At 41.3% G+C, this 16,715-nt stretch overlaps 1 protein-coding gene across 12 annotated transcripts in view; it reads right to left on the reverse strand.

The window, feature by feature from the left end:
• nrxn3b (neurexin 3b) overlaps positions 1-16,715 on the reverse strand; it is a 181,692-nt gene that overhangs the window by 66,459 nt on the left and 98,518 nt on the right. The gene's annotated exons all lie outside the window — the stretch shown is intronic.

A 16,715-nucleotide genomic window follows, 5' to 3' on the forward strand; every position in this document is an offset into this window, starting at 1 on the left:
TTGCGCCTTATACGCCTTATATGCCTTATATGTGAAGTCATATTGAGGTCTCACAAAGACTGTCCACAGACAACCGACTCCACGAACGCTTTAGCTCATGAACATTTCGCCTTACAAACGTTAAATTCGTGAAAATATAATCTTGGCATACAAACTATTTTTCGGGAAACACACGGAACGCCACAATGGCTGGCGGATTAGTTTTCGGCGGAAGAACACCAAACCACATGGTCGAACAACGCCACTGTGGCTGGCGGACTAGTTTTCTACACCCACTTTCTTTCAGTGCATTCAGTGCAGACATGGTTTATTATCAAGTGGAGTATGTTTGCTTTTATTTATATATATATATATATATATATATATATATATATATATATATATATATATATATATATATATATATATATATATATACAGTAAAGTCTCGTTATATCGATACTCAAGGGAGTCCAAAAAAATATCGATATAACCGGGACTATCGATATATCCGACCATGTTTGCATGTAATTTTCTCCGTGCGTGCATAGAAATAGTATCGATATAACCGGGACTATCGATATATCCGATATCGATATAACGAGACTTTACTGTATATATATATATATATATATATATATATATATGTGTGTGTGGGACGAATAAAGGTTTTCTGATTTCGATATATATAATTTTTATATTATATATATTAACTATAATTATCATTATTATTATTATTATTATTATTATTATTATTATTATTATTATTATTATTATGGAATAAAAACAACCAAAATGCATTTTTTTGTTCTCAAATAAAATGGGTTAATGCAATTGGCTAGCAACCAAGGTATCCTGCTGCTCGAAGACTGCCGGGATTTAGGCTCCCTCGTGGGGAAGAGCGGATCAGGTCATTGACAGGTTGATTGCTAAAATATCGGAAACAAGCGACAGGATCGGAATTCCACTTTGCAACCTGATGAGAAAAAAATATTGTGCCTTTTTTCGGGTACTCGGTGACAGCAGCTTTGATTCCCAACAAATTTGACATTTACAAACGGCGGAGACGCCGCCTGCGCTTGCAATGATACACACATGATGACATGTCACTAGGGGGATAAATATCTGCTTCTCTGTACTACGCTCTCAAAGACCCCGATAAGCTCTTCTCTCAACACCAAATGCGGAAGGAGGGGGGCAGAGGGGTTCAATTTCTGCCACATGCCCTACCCAAGTAGCCCTCATTCACTCACACGCCATCACAAGCCTTCAATACGCCATTAAAGGACAACCGACGTCTCCGGGCAAGTTGTGACCATAATTTGTAAAATCGCTTCAAATGACTTCTACTGAGCGTATTTTACAAAGATTCCACCACATATAGCTGTATTTTACGTGTTAAGACTCACGCTGAATATTCCGGAAGTCTTGTTTTTGAGCTGGTGACGAGTCCTCACGTTACGTCACTGAAGGAACGCCCCTGACCGAAAAAAGGACACATTGTAGCAGTTCTTCCATCACGTCAATGTATTTTGCTGTACTTTGTTTGGTCTGAAAACTTCGTGTAGCACCAAAAAGAGGCAGAAGAAGGCGACAAAGCTCTGTGTAAGGAATTAATCAGCCCATGGAAACAGGCTGATTAATTCCTGATACGGAGCTTTGTCACCATCTTCTGCCTCTTTTTGGTGCTACATTTCCCGCACCCAGATACCTCAAAATGGCACGGAATAAATTCTTTAATCGATTGCAAACATGTATGCTTTCCTCTTCAGAACTATTTGAATCATATTCATAACTGGATGAGTAACAAGACAGCATCTTCTCCGAATCTGAAGCCATTGTTTTGATTCTCGAGCAAGGCAAGACGTCTTGGGGTGACACCACGAACAAGAGGGCGGGACTTCTGAAACTGCCCATTTCCGGTTTCATTTTGAAGACATTTTTGGATACTTTAAGCTATTTTTATTGGTGTTTTTCATTTGACTAAAAATATCATACTGCGTGTTTTGGGTATTTTACATGCTATAAAACGTTTTTCTGATGTCAGTTAGGAACCAAAAAAGTGATGTCGGTTGTCCTTTAACACGCTAAAACGGGAGCGAAAAATGAGCTTGGCAGTCCGGTTCAATATGGAGAAAAGCAAACAAGAGCATTAGATATCGAAAGAAGGCAAACAATTGAGCGGTGGGGCTATATATAAAGATGAATAGCTTGAGCGGGTGTGGAATTAACGAGAGCAACAACTGAGCTCAGCCCGTATCTGGGCTTTGGTGACTGTAATCTTCACCTTTTTCTTCTGCCGGGCTCTTTTCATGAGATGAATCGAGAGGAAATAAACAGTGTTCCCACTCGTTCGATTGGAGCGGCACAATGCGGCGTGTTCACTTGTTAGTTTGACAACAGCAGCACGTACTGGGGTAGATTTAAGGAATGTCATATTTGATTTGCTTATTTTAGACACTGTCTCAAACTGTCATTGAAGTATTAAATATTTTTAGTAGGAGATTAAAAAAAAAAACACTTTCCAGGTATGTTTTACGATAAAACTCACTTTGTATTTTTATGCCCGTGGTTTGCCCTTGGCTATTTTTCTCAGAATCTTATTGATTGATTGAGTGAGTGAGTGAGTGAGTGAGTGAGTGAGTGAGTGTGTGAGTGAGTGAGTGAGTGAGTGAGTGAGTGAGTGAGTGATATATTTAATTGTGTTTTTTATGACTGTTGATTTATTGTTTATTTATCTGTTTGTTTATCTGTTTATTTATTTGTTTATTTGCTTATTCATCAGATTATTTATTTATTGTTTGCATATTTATTATTATTATTTAATGTGTGTATTTATTTATTTGTTTATTGTTTGCATATGTTTTTATGTATTTTTCTGTGTACATATGTATTTATTTATCTGCGTATTTCTTTTTAACGTTTTTATTATTTGTGTATTTATGTATTTATTTTAGTCATTATTTATTTTAGTCATTATTTATTTATTTATTTATCTGTTTATATTGAAATTTATTAGTTTATTTATTTATCTGTTTATTTATTTATTGTTTGCATATTTATTATTATTTCTATGTGTGTATTTATTTATGTACATGTTTATTGTTTGCGTATGTATTTATGTATTTTTTGTGTACATATGAATGTATTTATTTATGTTTAACTTTTTTTGTTATTTGTGTATTTTAATATTTATTTATTTATTAATTTAGATAACCTTTTTTAATGGTTGCCCTTGTACATCATAATTGCAAAAGAAGCAGAGACCTTTTAGGACATTAATATTTAATTCTCAACAATTCATTCTGCTAATTAATTTGTCATTGGAAACTTTAGCCTCCGCTTTCCTTTCAATAAAACATTTGCTCCCACCAGCAGCCACCGGGCATATTAAATTAATGGATTATGTGAATTAAAAAAGATGGCTCTTATGCTAGGCGATTGCATCTTTGCGTACAATGGTGCAATGTTGAAAGGTGGCCTAGGGATGGATTTCCTGTGATGGGTCTGAAGTGCCACGTGAGAGGGAGAGGAGAGGATAGCGGCACCGAGAGAGAATCAATTTCAGGGGGGGGGGATGCGGGAGATGGAGAGGAGGAAAGGGGGCGGGGGGGAGCGCGACGGCATCGTCTCTTTTAAAAGCGAGTGAAGGACAGGAGAGTGGCGAGTACCAAAAGACTGTTTGCATCGACGGCGATGATACGACGACGAAGCACATCATCTCAGTCGCACACTCTCGCAGAACCAATCTCTCAAGAAGATTACCGCCACAAATATACACATAACAACACACTGGCAGGAAAACAGAAACAAACAAAAAAAAAAAAAAACCTTCTTGTGTTGATAACAACAGATCAAACACATCATCCGGAAACACGAAATACAAACCGTGCTAATCCGTTCTTGTGTTCAAAACACTTACGCACATCGGCATTTTTGGATAGAGCGACAGAGATCATAATTTGGCACGATATCAGTTTTGTAATTAATCTCTTGGCCTGGTTTTGTAGCACTTTGTTTAAATCAAATCAAGGAAAAATGCCTACTGTCACCACACCGTGCAAGATCCACACGCACACATGCACGTTTCCAGATTTATAAATGCAGTACACAAGAATTAAGGAGCTGTCCAATCAATCCGATCGGCAGATGTGGCGCTTGCACTTGAATCCTGTTAGTGACGATAATTTGCTCACTGCTTTTGGAAACCATTTCAGGCGTCAAACCTTTGATGGGGGAAAAATAATAATAATACTGTATTTTCCGGTGTATAAGGCGCACCCAAAAGCCTTCACTTTCTTTCAAAAGATGACAACTACTGTCAGAAGCCATTGACTCCATTTCCCGGTTGTAGACAAAGTAGTACGTAACCCCATCATCTACTGTAGCATATTTTAATGCGGTGTGCCTGATATTTGGAAATTTTTATATATGTATATACTGTATTCGAAAAACTGTTTTTATTCATTGATGGTGCGCCTTATACTCTGGTGCGCCTTATACACCGGAAAATATGGTAATCATTGAATTGAAATTACGAGTGTTCTTTGCTCATTTTTAAATAAATCAGTAGCATTGATTTAAGACCCCATTTAACCCGTAGTGTCTGGATAAAAAAAATATGCAGGTAACATCAACTTACGACCGAGTTCTGTTCCGACCAAACGGTCATAAATCAAAATGGTCGTAAGTTGCAATACATCTCGTCAAACAGTATCTGGGATGATGACGTGATGTGTTCTGACTAAACGGTCGTAAGTCAAAATGGTCATAAGTCGAAATACATCTCGTCAAACAGTATCCGGGATGACGATTTAATGTGTCTTTGGAGTGGTAAGGCGTGATAAGAAAGAAAGTCGGAATAATAAAAAGGAAGCCGGTAAAATACGGTGAAAGCCTCCGTGGGTTTTCTCCGGGTAGGCCGGTTTCCTCCCACATTCCAAATACATGTATTGGATTGGATTTGCCTTTATTAGTCTCGCAGTGGAGACATTTACATTTCACAGCAGATGAAAATGAAAATGATGAAAATGTACAAGTAACATCTGACTTACGACCAAGTTCCGTTTTGACCAAATGGTCGTAAGTCAAAATGGCCGTAAGTCGAAATACATTCAAAATGTTGAATAGAGACTCGGAGGCTATATGACTCGCAACCCCTCCCCCCTCTGGTGCCATCACACGGTCGATTGCTGTGCGAGAGTGAAATGATGGCTAGCTGGCCAAAATTGTCGTACGCGTAGCCGGCCTACTAGCGGTTTGCGATGCCAGGCGTAGAATCAACATTTTAAAAACAGTGTCTGCAGGTTGTGGTCATAAGTACGGGCGGTAGTAAGTCGGACGTTACCTTTATATACATATAAAAGTGTACTTCTCTTGTTCAATGTGTGCGTATGCGATAGCTAGCAAAACAATATCACCACTGAACCTCACGGCCAGTTTGGGTCTGTTTGCTGAGGGACTTCCCAAAATCCCAACGCAATATCCACTCAGTAAGTCTTAGGCAAGCCCAGTCGCTCTTTTTTTGGCCATACAACGAACCTCTCAAGATAAGTCTCTTGCGCTTGTTTGGCCTTTTCTACTATCGTTTTGCTATCTCGGAATAGTTCTCCGGCTCTTTCTTGTTTGAAGACGCATTGTACTGTTTCCCCCGCCCCCTCCATCGCTGTGCTCTCACTCTGGTGTGATCACAAAAAAAAGTAATTCCACCAACTTGGCGGATACGACAAAGATATTTATTTGGTTAGTGCGGCGAGAGATTGAAGGAACTGCAAATGTAATATTTGCTTGGCGGTAAACACTTTTTTTTTGTCCAGGCGATAAATAATCGGTTGCTTGTGAATGAATGAGGAAATAACAATAAACCTTCAACATCTGTCCCACGGAGCACATTGTTGCATTCAACACCCCTCCCGCACCCCCACTCCATGAATACAAGTGTTATTTTCTCCTAGCCTGAGTGCTAATACAGCCAGATAAGCCTGAAGGGATGATAAAACCAGAAAATGACTGTCTATGACGTGGTTGTCAATAGCCCTTGAGGTTGAATCAAGGATCAATTAGTAAGGTGCTAATTACTGCAGTCGCGCTTCTGGGGGAGTGATGGGAGATTGAAGGAGGTGGGACTGAGCTGCCTGGAAATCATTCAGTCGGCGTCCTCAAGGTCAGTGTGGACGAGAGCGTCGGGAGCAAATGTGGCTAATCATGTCCCCGCGGCTTTCATGAAAGCTATTGACTTCGTCGCATGGTCGCGGATGAGAAAAAAAGAAAGAAGAAGAAAAGGAGGTGGGCGGGGGGTGGTCGGAGGTCCTGCTACCTGTTGTGATGGAGACAATAATGAGCTCAGACTAACTTCACTTACAGGACAACGGATACTATTTTTTGTTTCCTAACTGACATCATAAAAACGTTTTATAGCATCTAAAATACCCAAAACACACAGGCTGATATTTTTAGTCAAATGCAAAACACCCAATAAAAATGACTTAAAATGTCCAAAAACTACTTCAAATTGAACCCGTAAGTGGCCAGTTTCAGAAGGTCCCGCCCCCTTGTTCGTGACCTCACGCCAAGACGTCTTGCCTTGCTCGAGAATCAAAACAATAGCTTCAGATTCGGAGAATATGCTTTCTTGTTACTCATCCAGTTATGAATATGATTCAAATAGTTCTGAAGAGGAAAGCATACATGTTTGCAATCGATGAAAGAAGTCCTTCCGTGTCATTTTGAGGCATCTGGACTGCAATGTAGCATCCCAGAAAAGAGGTAGAAAATGGCAACAAAGCTCAGTATAAGGAATTAATCAGCCCGTTTCCACAGGCTGATTAATTCCTTACACGGAGCTTTGTCGCCCTCTTCTGCCTCTTTTTGGTGCAACACGGAGTTTTCAGACCAAACAAGTACAGCAAAATGCATTGATGTGATTCTATACGCGGTGGAATCTTTGTAAAATATGCTCAGTAGAAGTCATTTGAAGCCATTTTACAAATTATCGACACAACTCGTCTGGGGGCGTCGGTTGTCCTTTAAAGGCCGCCGGGCCAAACGTTAGTCCACCTCATGTCACATTGATAGAGGGTTGTTTTTCAGGAGCAGTGAAGAGAATCAAACGCACCTTGCACGTGTCTATTGGAAAGCGTTTTTGAGATCCAGTGAAAATTCAAGCTGCTTCTTTTTTTTTTTTTTACTTTCTGAAGCTTCATCCCCAGAATTTCAAAAAGGCAAACGCACACACGTCTAATTTCTTCCATCATGTCTGAGCCGAGCCGGATTGGGAGAATGCGCGTTCTCGTGAGCTTTTCAGAAGATTTATTCACGTAATGCAATTACTGAGGAATAATTTGCTCAAATGCACAAACCCACACCAAAGGAGGAAGAAACAAAAAAAAGGGGAAAACAACGAGAAGCTTTTGATTTATTATTATTTTTTTTGTATCTCATGTTTCGCAGAAAGCACATTTCCTGGTCGAAGTCAACGTAACTGTGCGAAAATACCTTATTTGGCTTAAACAACGCATCGGGAAGACGCCAATTACGTTTTATTACGATTTATTCATTTATTTATGTATTTATTTATTTCAGCCGAGTGTGATTGCACAATAAACATTGGCGGGCTTGCACACAAGGCCAAGTGCTTCACGGGTAGGATCAATCATACGACGTCCGACACGTATGAAATATGATTTGGCCACCACATAGCACCAATGCAATTACATTCCGCGGGATATTTTTTTTTTTTTTAATTCATGGCACCAAACTGCTGAGACTCCCACCGTGAGCTCACAAGCCCGTTGAGAGCAAACAAACAAGCTCAGCAAATTTCCAGTCGTTTCAACTTGCACGCCAAAGAAAAAATAAATAAATAAATGATGAAAATCAATGATTATTCAATCAAAAATGTTATTACAAAAGCTAGTCAAGGCCACTGGTGAATTGGCAATGCTTGTGAATAGGTGAGAATGTCAAAATAAGAGAAATTAAGACATCAGAACGTATGAGGGGGCAATTTTCTCCTATTCACGATAATCATTGTCTGGAGTAAAGGTTAAAGGTCAGCTCAAATGTCACCGCAGCCACTTCACATGCTTCTGCTTCATGTCACAGAGGGTACAGCAAGTGCTGGAAGAATGAATGACTCTGTCTTTGTAATAGTAATAATAGTTATAATAATAATAATAATAATAATAGTAATAATAATAATAATAACAATAAATGTTATTTCTAAGCGCCTTTCAAAACTCTAAAGGTCACTTTACAGTCACAGGATATGTTTTTTTTTCTGTGGGTGAGCAGCGGCAGGCACACGCGCCAGCGTTCACTCAACCCGGAAGTAACTCAAATAGATAGCAAACTAGCTAGCTAGAGAATAGATAGCTAATAGCTAGCAAATACATTGTAGTTAATAACTGCCGAATAAATATCTAATAGCTAGCGAATAGATAGTTAATACCTCGCGAATAGATAGAAAATAGCTACCTAGCTAATAGATACAGTAGGTTGCTAAATAGCTAAAACTAGATAATAATAATAATAATAATAATAATAATAATAATAATAATACATTTCATTTCTAAGCGCTTTTCAAAACTCTCAAAGTCACTTTACAGCCACAGGGCAAGCCCCTCTGCGGGTGAGCAGCGGCAGCCACACGCGTCAGCCTGAAAGTAACACAAATCGATAGAAAGCTAGGTAGCTAGCTAGTAGATAGCTAGCTAGATAGCCAGCCAGATAGCAAAGTGATAGCAAATAGTTGTCATATTATTTGTTATTTAGTTTTTTTGTTTGTTTTTTTTTACTTCAAGATGTGCCGCAAGAGTGGCTGCCTTTCCACCAGCTCCTGTATTGTTTTTTCTACTTCTTTCTTTCCTTTTCTTTGCTGCTGTGAAATGTAAATTTCTCCACTGTGAGACGAATAAAGGTACATCCAATCCAATCCATCACACGGTCGGTAGTCAAATATGGTCAACAACACAAAATCAGAGCGTACCAAAAGGCCGTGAAGTGACTTCGTATCGGCATAAAATGAACGCCGCAAGAGGATGAGTCTTAATGACGCAAATAAGAGCTAATCTGTGACTCGAATGCCGACACGAGGATTAAAAAAAAACCCACACCTAGTAGGGTATAGTTAATCTTCCGGTATATTTGCTTTCCTATAATTCGTCGCGCTATGATTGCTAATTCAAACGGCAAGCCGTCTTAATGCAATATAAATGCGATGACCTTTCATACAAATCAGCAGCACACCTTATACCTCATATTGTGTAAATCGTTAAAAATTAGCCCGACAAGAAGATCATGAAATCCGGGCGCGCCGCATTAGGAATGCAGATCCTCTCGTCAGACTGTCAAGCTCGCGTGCTCCAATCGAATTCAAATATGCTAAAAATGAAAGCCTTGAAGTGTGAGAATTTTTAATACATAAATAGTCCAGGAGAGAGCTGGCTCAAATGTAATATTCCAACAAATAAACCCTTTCGATGTAGAACAACAGACAACATGTGACAACAGACTGGCTAATAGTCATCCAAACGGTCCCGTCAAAGTCACGTTTCATATTTTTGTATGATGTCATTCAATGCCTGTAGAGGAGACATAAAGGTACACTGAATTAACTCATTCACTGCCGTTCCCAAATGTATTCGGGAATTGAAAATACAATGTAAAGTGCCATTCCCGAATTTGTTTGGGTTTTGATTTTCTTGCTTGGGTGCTGATAAAGCACTGACCAAAGCCTCCGGCAACATTTTTTTCCTTCCACAAGGGGGCAGCATTTCCCTTTTTTGCACGTTAGCGCTTTGTTCCAGCTTCAACTGATGTTAAAGCGAAAACCAAAATGTATGTAGTGCATTGTATTGTGTACATCTGCCCTCATTTCAAGCTCATATAACTCCAGAACCATATCATTTAGGAATTAACACATTTTTTCTGATGAAAGAGAGTCTAAGGTTTCTTACGCTGCATTGGATGTTTACGTAGTCCTAAAACTCAATATTCTGTGGGTCTTGGAATTCGAGTGAAAATGACAAAAACCCTGGCATAGCAGTGCCAGGGTTTTACATTTAGCTTGTAGTAGACCATGACGTCCCGGAGCCACTGCTGAAAAGGACGCTTTGATAATCTCCTATTTCATCGAGAACTGCTTCATGTCACAAAGAGGGTACAGCAAGTGCTGAAGAATGAATGACTCTCTGTGTCTTTGTGTTGTCATGTTAACTAATTTTTTTTTGTTTGTTTTTGTTTTTACTTTAAGATGGCGCCGCGAGAGAAAGGCAGCCCCTGTATTTTGTTTTTCTACTTCTTTCTTTCCTTTCCTCTTCCTTTCATAACTTTGCTGCTGTGAAATGTACATTTCTCCACTGCGAGATAAATAAAGGTACATCCAATCCAATCCAGTGCACCCATTTTTGCCAATCGTCTGGGAGTGAAAGTCTAAAAAAAAAAAATCAGTGGTCTTACATTCAGTAGCCCTCAAAACACCCATCATGGGACAATATTACAAAAAGAAGTGACCTCATGCTGATGCACTGTCCCCAAGCCACCTGGCCATCTTTCATGTCGAACCCTGAGGCGACTTTCAACACGTGTAAAATGGAAGAACGTTAACTAAACGCTGAACAAAGATGTCATTGGTGGACCAGTGGGAAACGTGGTTTCAAAGTCGGTTTAAAAATCCTAAATATTGTAAAAACATTAAAAAAAAAAAATTCAGTCAAATAGGATGTATAGGAATAGATACGCCATATTTGTTTGTCGTGTAGTAATAGCAATACATTTCCTGAGCGGCATAACAAAACATATTGACTCCCAATTATCGCTTGCTGTTGCTCAACATAATGAAAAGCATTTGTCGTGAAGATGAACACCCCCCTGTCCCATCCCCCACCCCACCCCACCCCCAACTGTCCTTGCAGCATCTTCTATTACAAGCGGTTCACATTACGCGCCAACAAAGCCAAAGTCGATGACTGAGCAAGCGAGCTTCCTCTTGGCAACGTGCGCATCCCTGATGAGCATGGACAAGGTAGTTAAACGTTAACGTGATAAAACTGTATCGGGAGCTAACGACTGATACTAAAGAGAACCGAGAAGGATTCATTTCGCATTGGTGCTCTCCGACCGGAGAGTTTTACTTGTCAGATCCTCTCGCGGGCGACGGACATCAGTCAGCTCCGAGTGTTGGGTATCTCGACTGGGGCAAAAGCCGCAGTCGAGATACAGTGAACACAAAATAGCGAAATGGTGCCTGATGAACAGTCAAATTGATGGACGGAAGAGCCCAAGAACACTGAGGCAAACGGGTTGTCGGAACTCACCGTGGCCAACTCGCAGCGAGGCCGGGGAACGATACATGGATACAGGTGGCTGATGGTACCTGGACCCTTGGGAGCCCTGTAGGTACTCTGGCTGGGGGAGGGCGGGTGACTGGGGCTGTCCAGGGGTAGGAGATAAGAGATGGAGGTCTGAAGATGAGGAACCAAAAGCTGTGCTGAACACTGCCCAAAGCAACGTCCAGACAAGGTGGCCCTCTGCAACCTTTCCTTTGGGGAGCATCGCTCACACCCCCAATCCCCTTTTAAAAAGAGGGTCCGAAAGAACCAAAAAATGGGTAAAAAAGGAGGAAACTCCACAACAAACAATCCAAAACGAAGACTACGGCGGACTGCGAGAAAAATCTAAGGTGTGTCAACTCCGCCAAAGTGTCTTGACTATCTGCTGGCTTGAAACCATGCGCCTAAATGGGAGGCGAACCGCGAGTCGGTCCCCAGCGCTCCCCTTTTCTTCACCTGCAGGCAGAGTGAAGAACCGAGGAAGGGGGAGGGAACGGGAAGGGAAAAGAGCCTTCTGCCAGTCTCGCTTCGCCACTGCGCCGCTTCACTCTGTCAAGCCACTGATATCGCACGGCGAGACCGGCGAGGGAGGAAAGAGAGTGAGAGAGCGAGAGAGGGGGGGTGCCCCGCATACTCGGGCAGAGTCGAACTGTCAAGATTTTTGTCTTTTATCGTCTGGCTGCGCTAGGGCTAATTTCACTTTCGGGAAGTTTGGCTGAGTTATTTACCGAATGACCAGACTCCCCTCGATTTTCACCCACTTGCGCACTAATCCGACAAGATGACAAGACGAAAATGAGAAACAATGATAATCAACCGAGCGTGATGTGAGAGGATGATAAGGTGGGGCGGGATTCTCAGGTGAAGTTAAGCCAAGATGACAGCGCAGACAAAGGCAGGTGGTGGCAAGTGGGCCAGTTTATGCAAATCCCACCTGAGGATGCCAGCAAATCAAGGGAAACCGGGGTCGGGGGTGGGGATTGAAACCCGGAATATTCCCCAAAGCTCTTGACACATCGCCAACATCGTTCTCAATGATCATTTTGATGGATCGAAAAAAAAATGCCGATTGAAACGACACCAACCCCATCATAAAGGACGAGATAGATGCGATGCGGCGTTAGCGCCGCCGTTATGCGCCGATAAAGCTCACAAGGAGGAGGTAAGCCTGAAAACCTCAAGCTCTGTGGTTTGTTGTTTTTTCTCTGCATTTGTCATCCTGTTCGTTGCCATTATTTATTTCAGGGAGGACTCTTATCGGAGACACCCACAGGCACGGTAATTGCGGCGCTTGTTGGGAACAGAGAACAGGGGAGATAATGTTTCCTGGGCAAATGAGCGACAGAGGAAAGAAGACATTCTGACATCCACTGATCCGTGCAAGAGAGAGAGAAAGAAAAAAAAAGAGCAGCGGCATCTGAGAGAATTCATATCACACAAGCGCATATACAGTACTTGCAAATATGGAGACTGTAGCCAGTGCCCATGCGTGTTTTACATCTCGGCAAACAGTATCCGGGATGATGATGTGATGTGTCTTTGGAGTGTTAAGGCGTGATAAGAAAGAAAGTTGGAATAATAAAAAGGAAGCAGGTAATATACGGTGAACGCCTGCGTGGGTTTTCGCCGGGTAGTCCGGTTTCCTCCCACATTCCAAATACATGCATGGTATCTTGATTGGGCACTCCGAAAAATGCTGCTGCAGTATGATTGGTCTATGCATACCCCGTGATTGGCTGGCAACCAGTTCTCCTCCTCCGCAAAAGTTAGACAGTCTGCAGCTGGAGGGATGCATGGCTTTAGCAGCCCGCGATGAGAAGAAAGGAGCATCAGCGCAGAACACAGATGTGTATGTGGAACTGTCGCGGCTTGGAATTGAAGCGGATTTACAGTATGCGGGACAAGAGATGTGAGACAATCTCTTTTCTTCAATGGATGTTACTGCTTCATGTTTGCTTTCAATATTTAGCTAGGAGTCGACATTGCACATTTCACCCTGAGGTCCCAGATCCACGAATGAAAAGGACGCTCTGGATTCTCTCCTCTTTCATCGAGAACTGCTTCATACAACAAAGAGGTTGCAGAAATTGCATCAGATTGAATGACTATTTGTCATATTATTTTGTTATTTAGTTTTTGCTGCTGTTTTGACTTCAAGATGGCGCCGCGACAGTGACTGCCTTTACAGCAGCTCCTGTATTTTGTTTTTCCACATCTTCCTTTCCTTTTCTCTTACTTTCATCACTTTGCTGCCGTGTGAGATGTAAATGTCACCACTACAAGACTAATAAAGGCTAATCCAATCCAATCCAAACCACTTTTAAACCTTATACAAATCTAACAGATCGGAAAACTGACGTCTATTTCCCGTTTTGTTTCAACAACAAAGTAGCGCGTTCACATCAATGCCACAATAATCGTATCAGTTAATTGGCTTTTATTTTTACTTCTTTCATCAATTTGATAAACAAGTTTTTTTTCTTGTTTCTGAGGAAAGAAAAAAAATTGTAGCAGTGTGGATTCTCTCACTGACTTGGTAACGCAGCGTTGTCAGGATGGGTGCTAATTAGCGCTTTACACTCTGTGTGTGTGTGTATCTGTGTGACAGATTAACTGTGTTTGGCTTGTCCCACTCTGTGGAGAAGGAGTGTAAAAACATCTTTCGTGTCACCGAGTGGGCACATCTTGAAATATGGATTAAAAACTCATAATTCCATTAAATACACACACATTTCACAGTCATTTGTCTTTAAAGACATACTGTGGATTGTATCATTGCTCGCTAAGAGATTGTGTGTGTGTTTTTGTATGACTACTCTCGTGAGGACCATTAACATTTTATACCATACTTACTGAGGACATTTTTGACAAGTGAGGACCTTTTGGCCGGTACTCACAAGTTTCTCATTCTAAAAGCTTCTAGATGGTCTATATATGCATCCGATAAAGTTTCAGAGGTCCTCACAAATTCACCCAAAATGATTTTTGGTGTGTATTTTCATTTCACATGGATACACACAGTTTTTACTCACTGTGTGTGTGTGGTTAATGAGAAGAAAAGGTTCATACCACAAAAAGTAAATTGATATTTTATCCAAATTCACTACAGGGGTGAGGACTTTGAATGTCGCCAGCCCGAAAACTCACTCCTGCTGTTATTTCAGTTTCAAGTCCACTTTTTATTGCTTTGTTTTTAAAGAAGTTGAAGTGGGAAATGGGGTGACATTTAGTGTACAAATGTAACACTAGTTCTTCTCTAAACTTCGCAGCAACGGTGGTCCTCACTCCTTGGAGTTATCCGGACCTCACAAAACAATCGAAACAGGAATGTGTGCGTGTGTGTGTGTGTGTGTGTGTGTGTGTGTGTGTGTGTGTGTGTGTGTGTGTGTGTGTGTGTGTGTGTGTGTGTGTGTGTGTGTGTGTGTGAGAGGACCATGAGACACCGGGTGAGTGAGAACGAGATGATTGCTTCTGGCGTAGTTCAATGTTGGGCAAAAAGAAACCATTACCTCGGGAATATGCTCTCAGTTTGCCTCATGACACCTTGACGGGTTTTTTATATGCGTGAGGAATACAAATTTGCACTTCGACAAGGATTGCGCTAGTGTCAACTAGAAGAAGATGCGTCACTCCATTTATTTAGGTGCATTTTTTTTTAGATGATCATTCATGATCACGCCGGTATTGCTCATGCATTAAAATGCAGTGATACCTCAGCTAACGAACACTTTAGCTCACAAACTTTTTTCCTTACGAACATTAAATTCGCGAGATTATAATCTTGGCATACGAACTAGTTTTTGGCGGATCCACACGGTCGAACAGCGCCACGGGGGCTTGCGGACTAGTTTTCCCCAATCCCTTTGAGTGCAGACATGGTTTGCTATTGAGTGGAGTACTTTTGCTATTATGAGACCGAAAAAGACCTCATCACAGGCTAGTGCAAGGACGAGGACACAAAAGAAAATTACGGTCGAGCAGAAGAAGAACATCGAAAAATATGAACGAGCTATGCGTTTGTGTGACTTAGCGTCCCAGTACCAGTATGCTAAGTCGGCCATTGCTACGTGTGGCTAAGGGTGTTTCTGTGTTGTCTAAGCAACGGTCTCAGGCAATAGAAGAGGTTATAAAACTTCTGTTGATTTGGATTAACGAAAAGCAGCTAGCAAGAGACCGTGTGAGTGAGGGTATTATCGCCGAGAAAGCACGGCAACTTCACTCGGATATTATCAAGAGGCAACTACATCAACGACCATCACAAAGGTAAATAAAACGACTATTATACAGTACAGTTTATTTATTTAATTACAACGGAATATCACATTTATCATACATGAAATAAGATATATTTTGTGTAGTTTTAAGGTTTATTGAGCAGAAAATTGTGTTTTATGGGGACCCGGGAACGGATTATTCTCATTTTTAATGGTTTCCTGTGGGAAATTAATGTTTGGAAGACATACTTTTCGCCTTGCACACACTTTCTGGGAACCGATTAAGTTCGTAAGTCAAGGTATTGCTGAATCACTGTACGACTAACCTAGCGAGCGAGCGCTTTTAGGATTAGGCACACACTTGGCGGAAGACAATGGAAACCTGATTTCTCAAATCTGTCGCATCTTTGCATTTTCTCTCCATCATCGTACAAATTTGAAGGAATCCCAAAATCGTCGAGCCTTAAGGAATCCGAAATGGTGACGCGTAGCAATATCACTATCATGCTTGAGCAGAAGGGTATAAATTCAAGGGAAGACATTTTTTTTAATTACCCCAGGGTAACTGAATATTGGTCATCCTGCCCCAGCGAAGCTCTGCAGAGAGGCGATAAAACTCAACCGCGAGGCCCCTTTGACCGCGATCCAGTCTGGCTTCTTGCTTCTCCTTTTTTTCCTGAGCTTCCTGCGCGTCGGTCCAATTACAATTGGCTTAGTTTACCACCGGGCATGCTGGGAAATGGTGACATTTCACACAGGGTACTCTCATGAATATGCGCCAGAGTAATTGTAGCTGTTAAAAAATGCCATGGTTTGAGATTTTGGAGTCATTTGGAGGTGAAATGAAAGAAGAACGGCGAGGGGGTCAAGTCGGCAACGGGACAATGAGCCTCGACAAAGGGCAAAGGTGACATGATTCAATTGGATGACAGTTTTATGTTGCTTCTCAAATAGAAACCTCAGCAGAGCAAAGTTACGACGTCAAACCAATATCGATTTGTGAAATACAGTGATACCTCGGTTTACGAACCCCTTTGCTTACAAACTTTTCGGTTTACGAACGTTACAATTGTGAAAATTTTACCTTGGCACACGGAGCTACCACAACCAGCCCGTTCTCCGAACAACAAAATGGCAGCCGACTGTTTCTGTCCTCCATTCCTCGCCCCCAGTCTTTGGTTAAAGCCACGTG

Source organism: Hippocampus bargibanti, linkage group LG19, assembly GCF_051943395.1.
Source record: "Hippocampus bargibanti isolate YZ-2025 linkage group LG19, ASM5194339v1, whole genome shotgun sequence".
NCBI lineage: Eukaryota > Metazoa > Chordata > Actinopteri > Syngnathiformes > Syngnathidae > Hippocampus > Hippocampus bargibanti.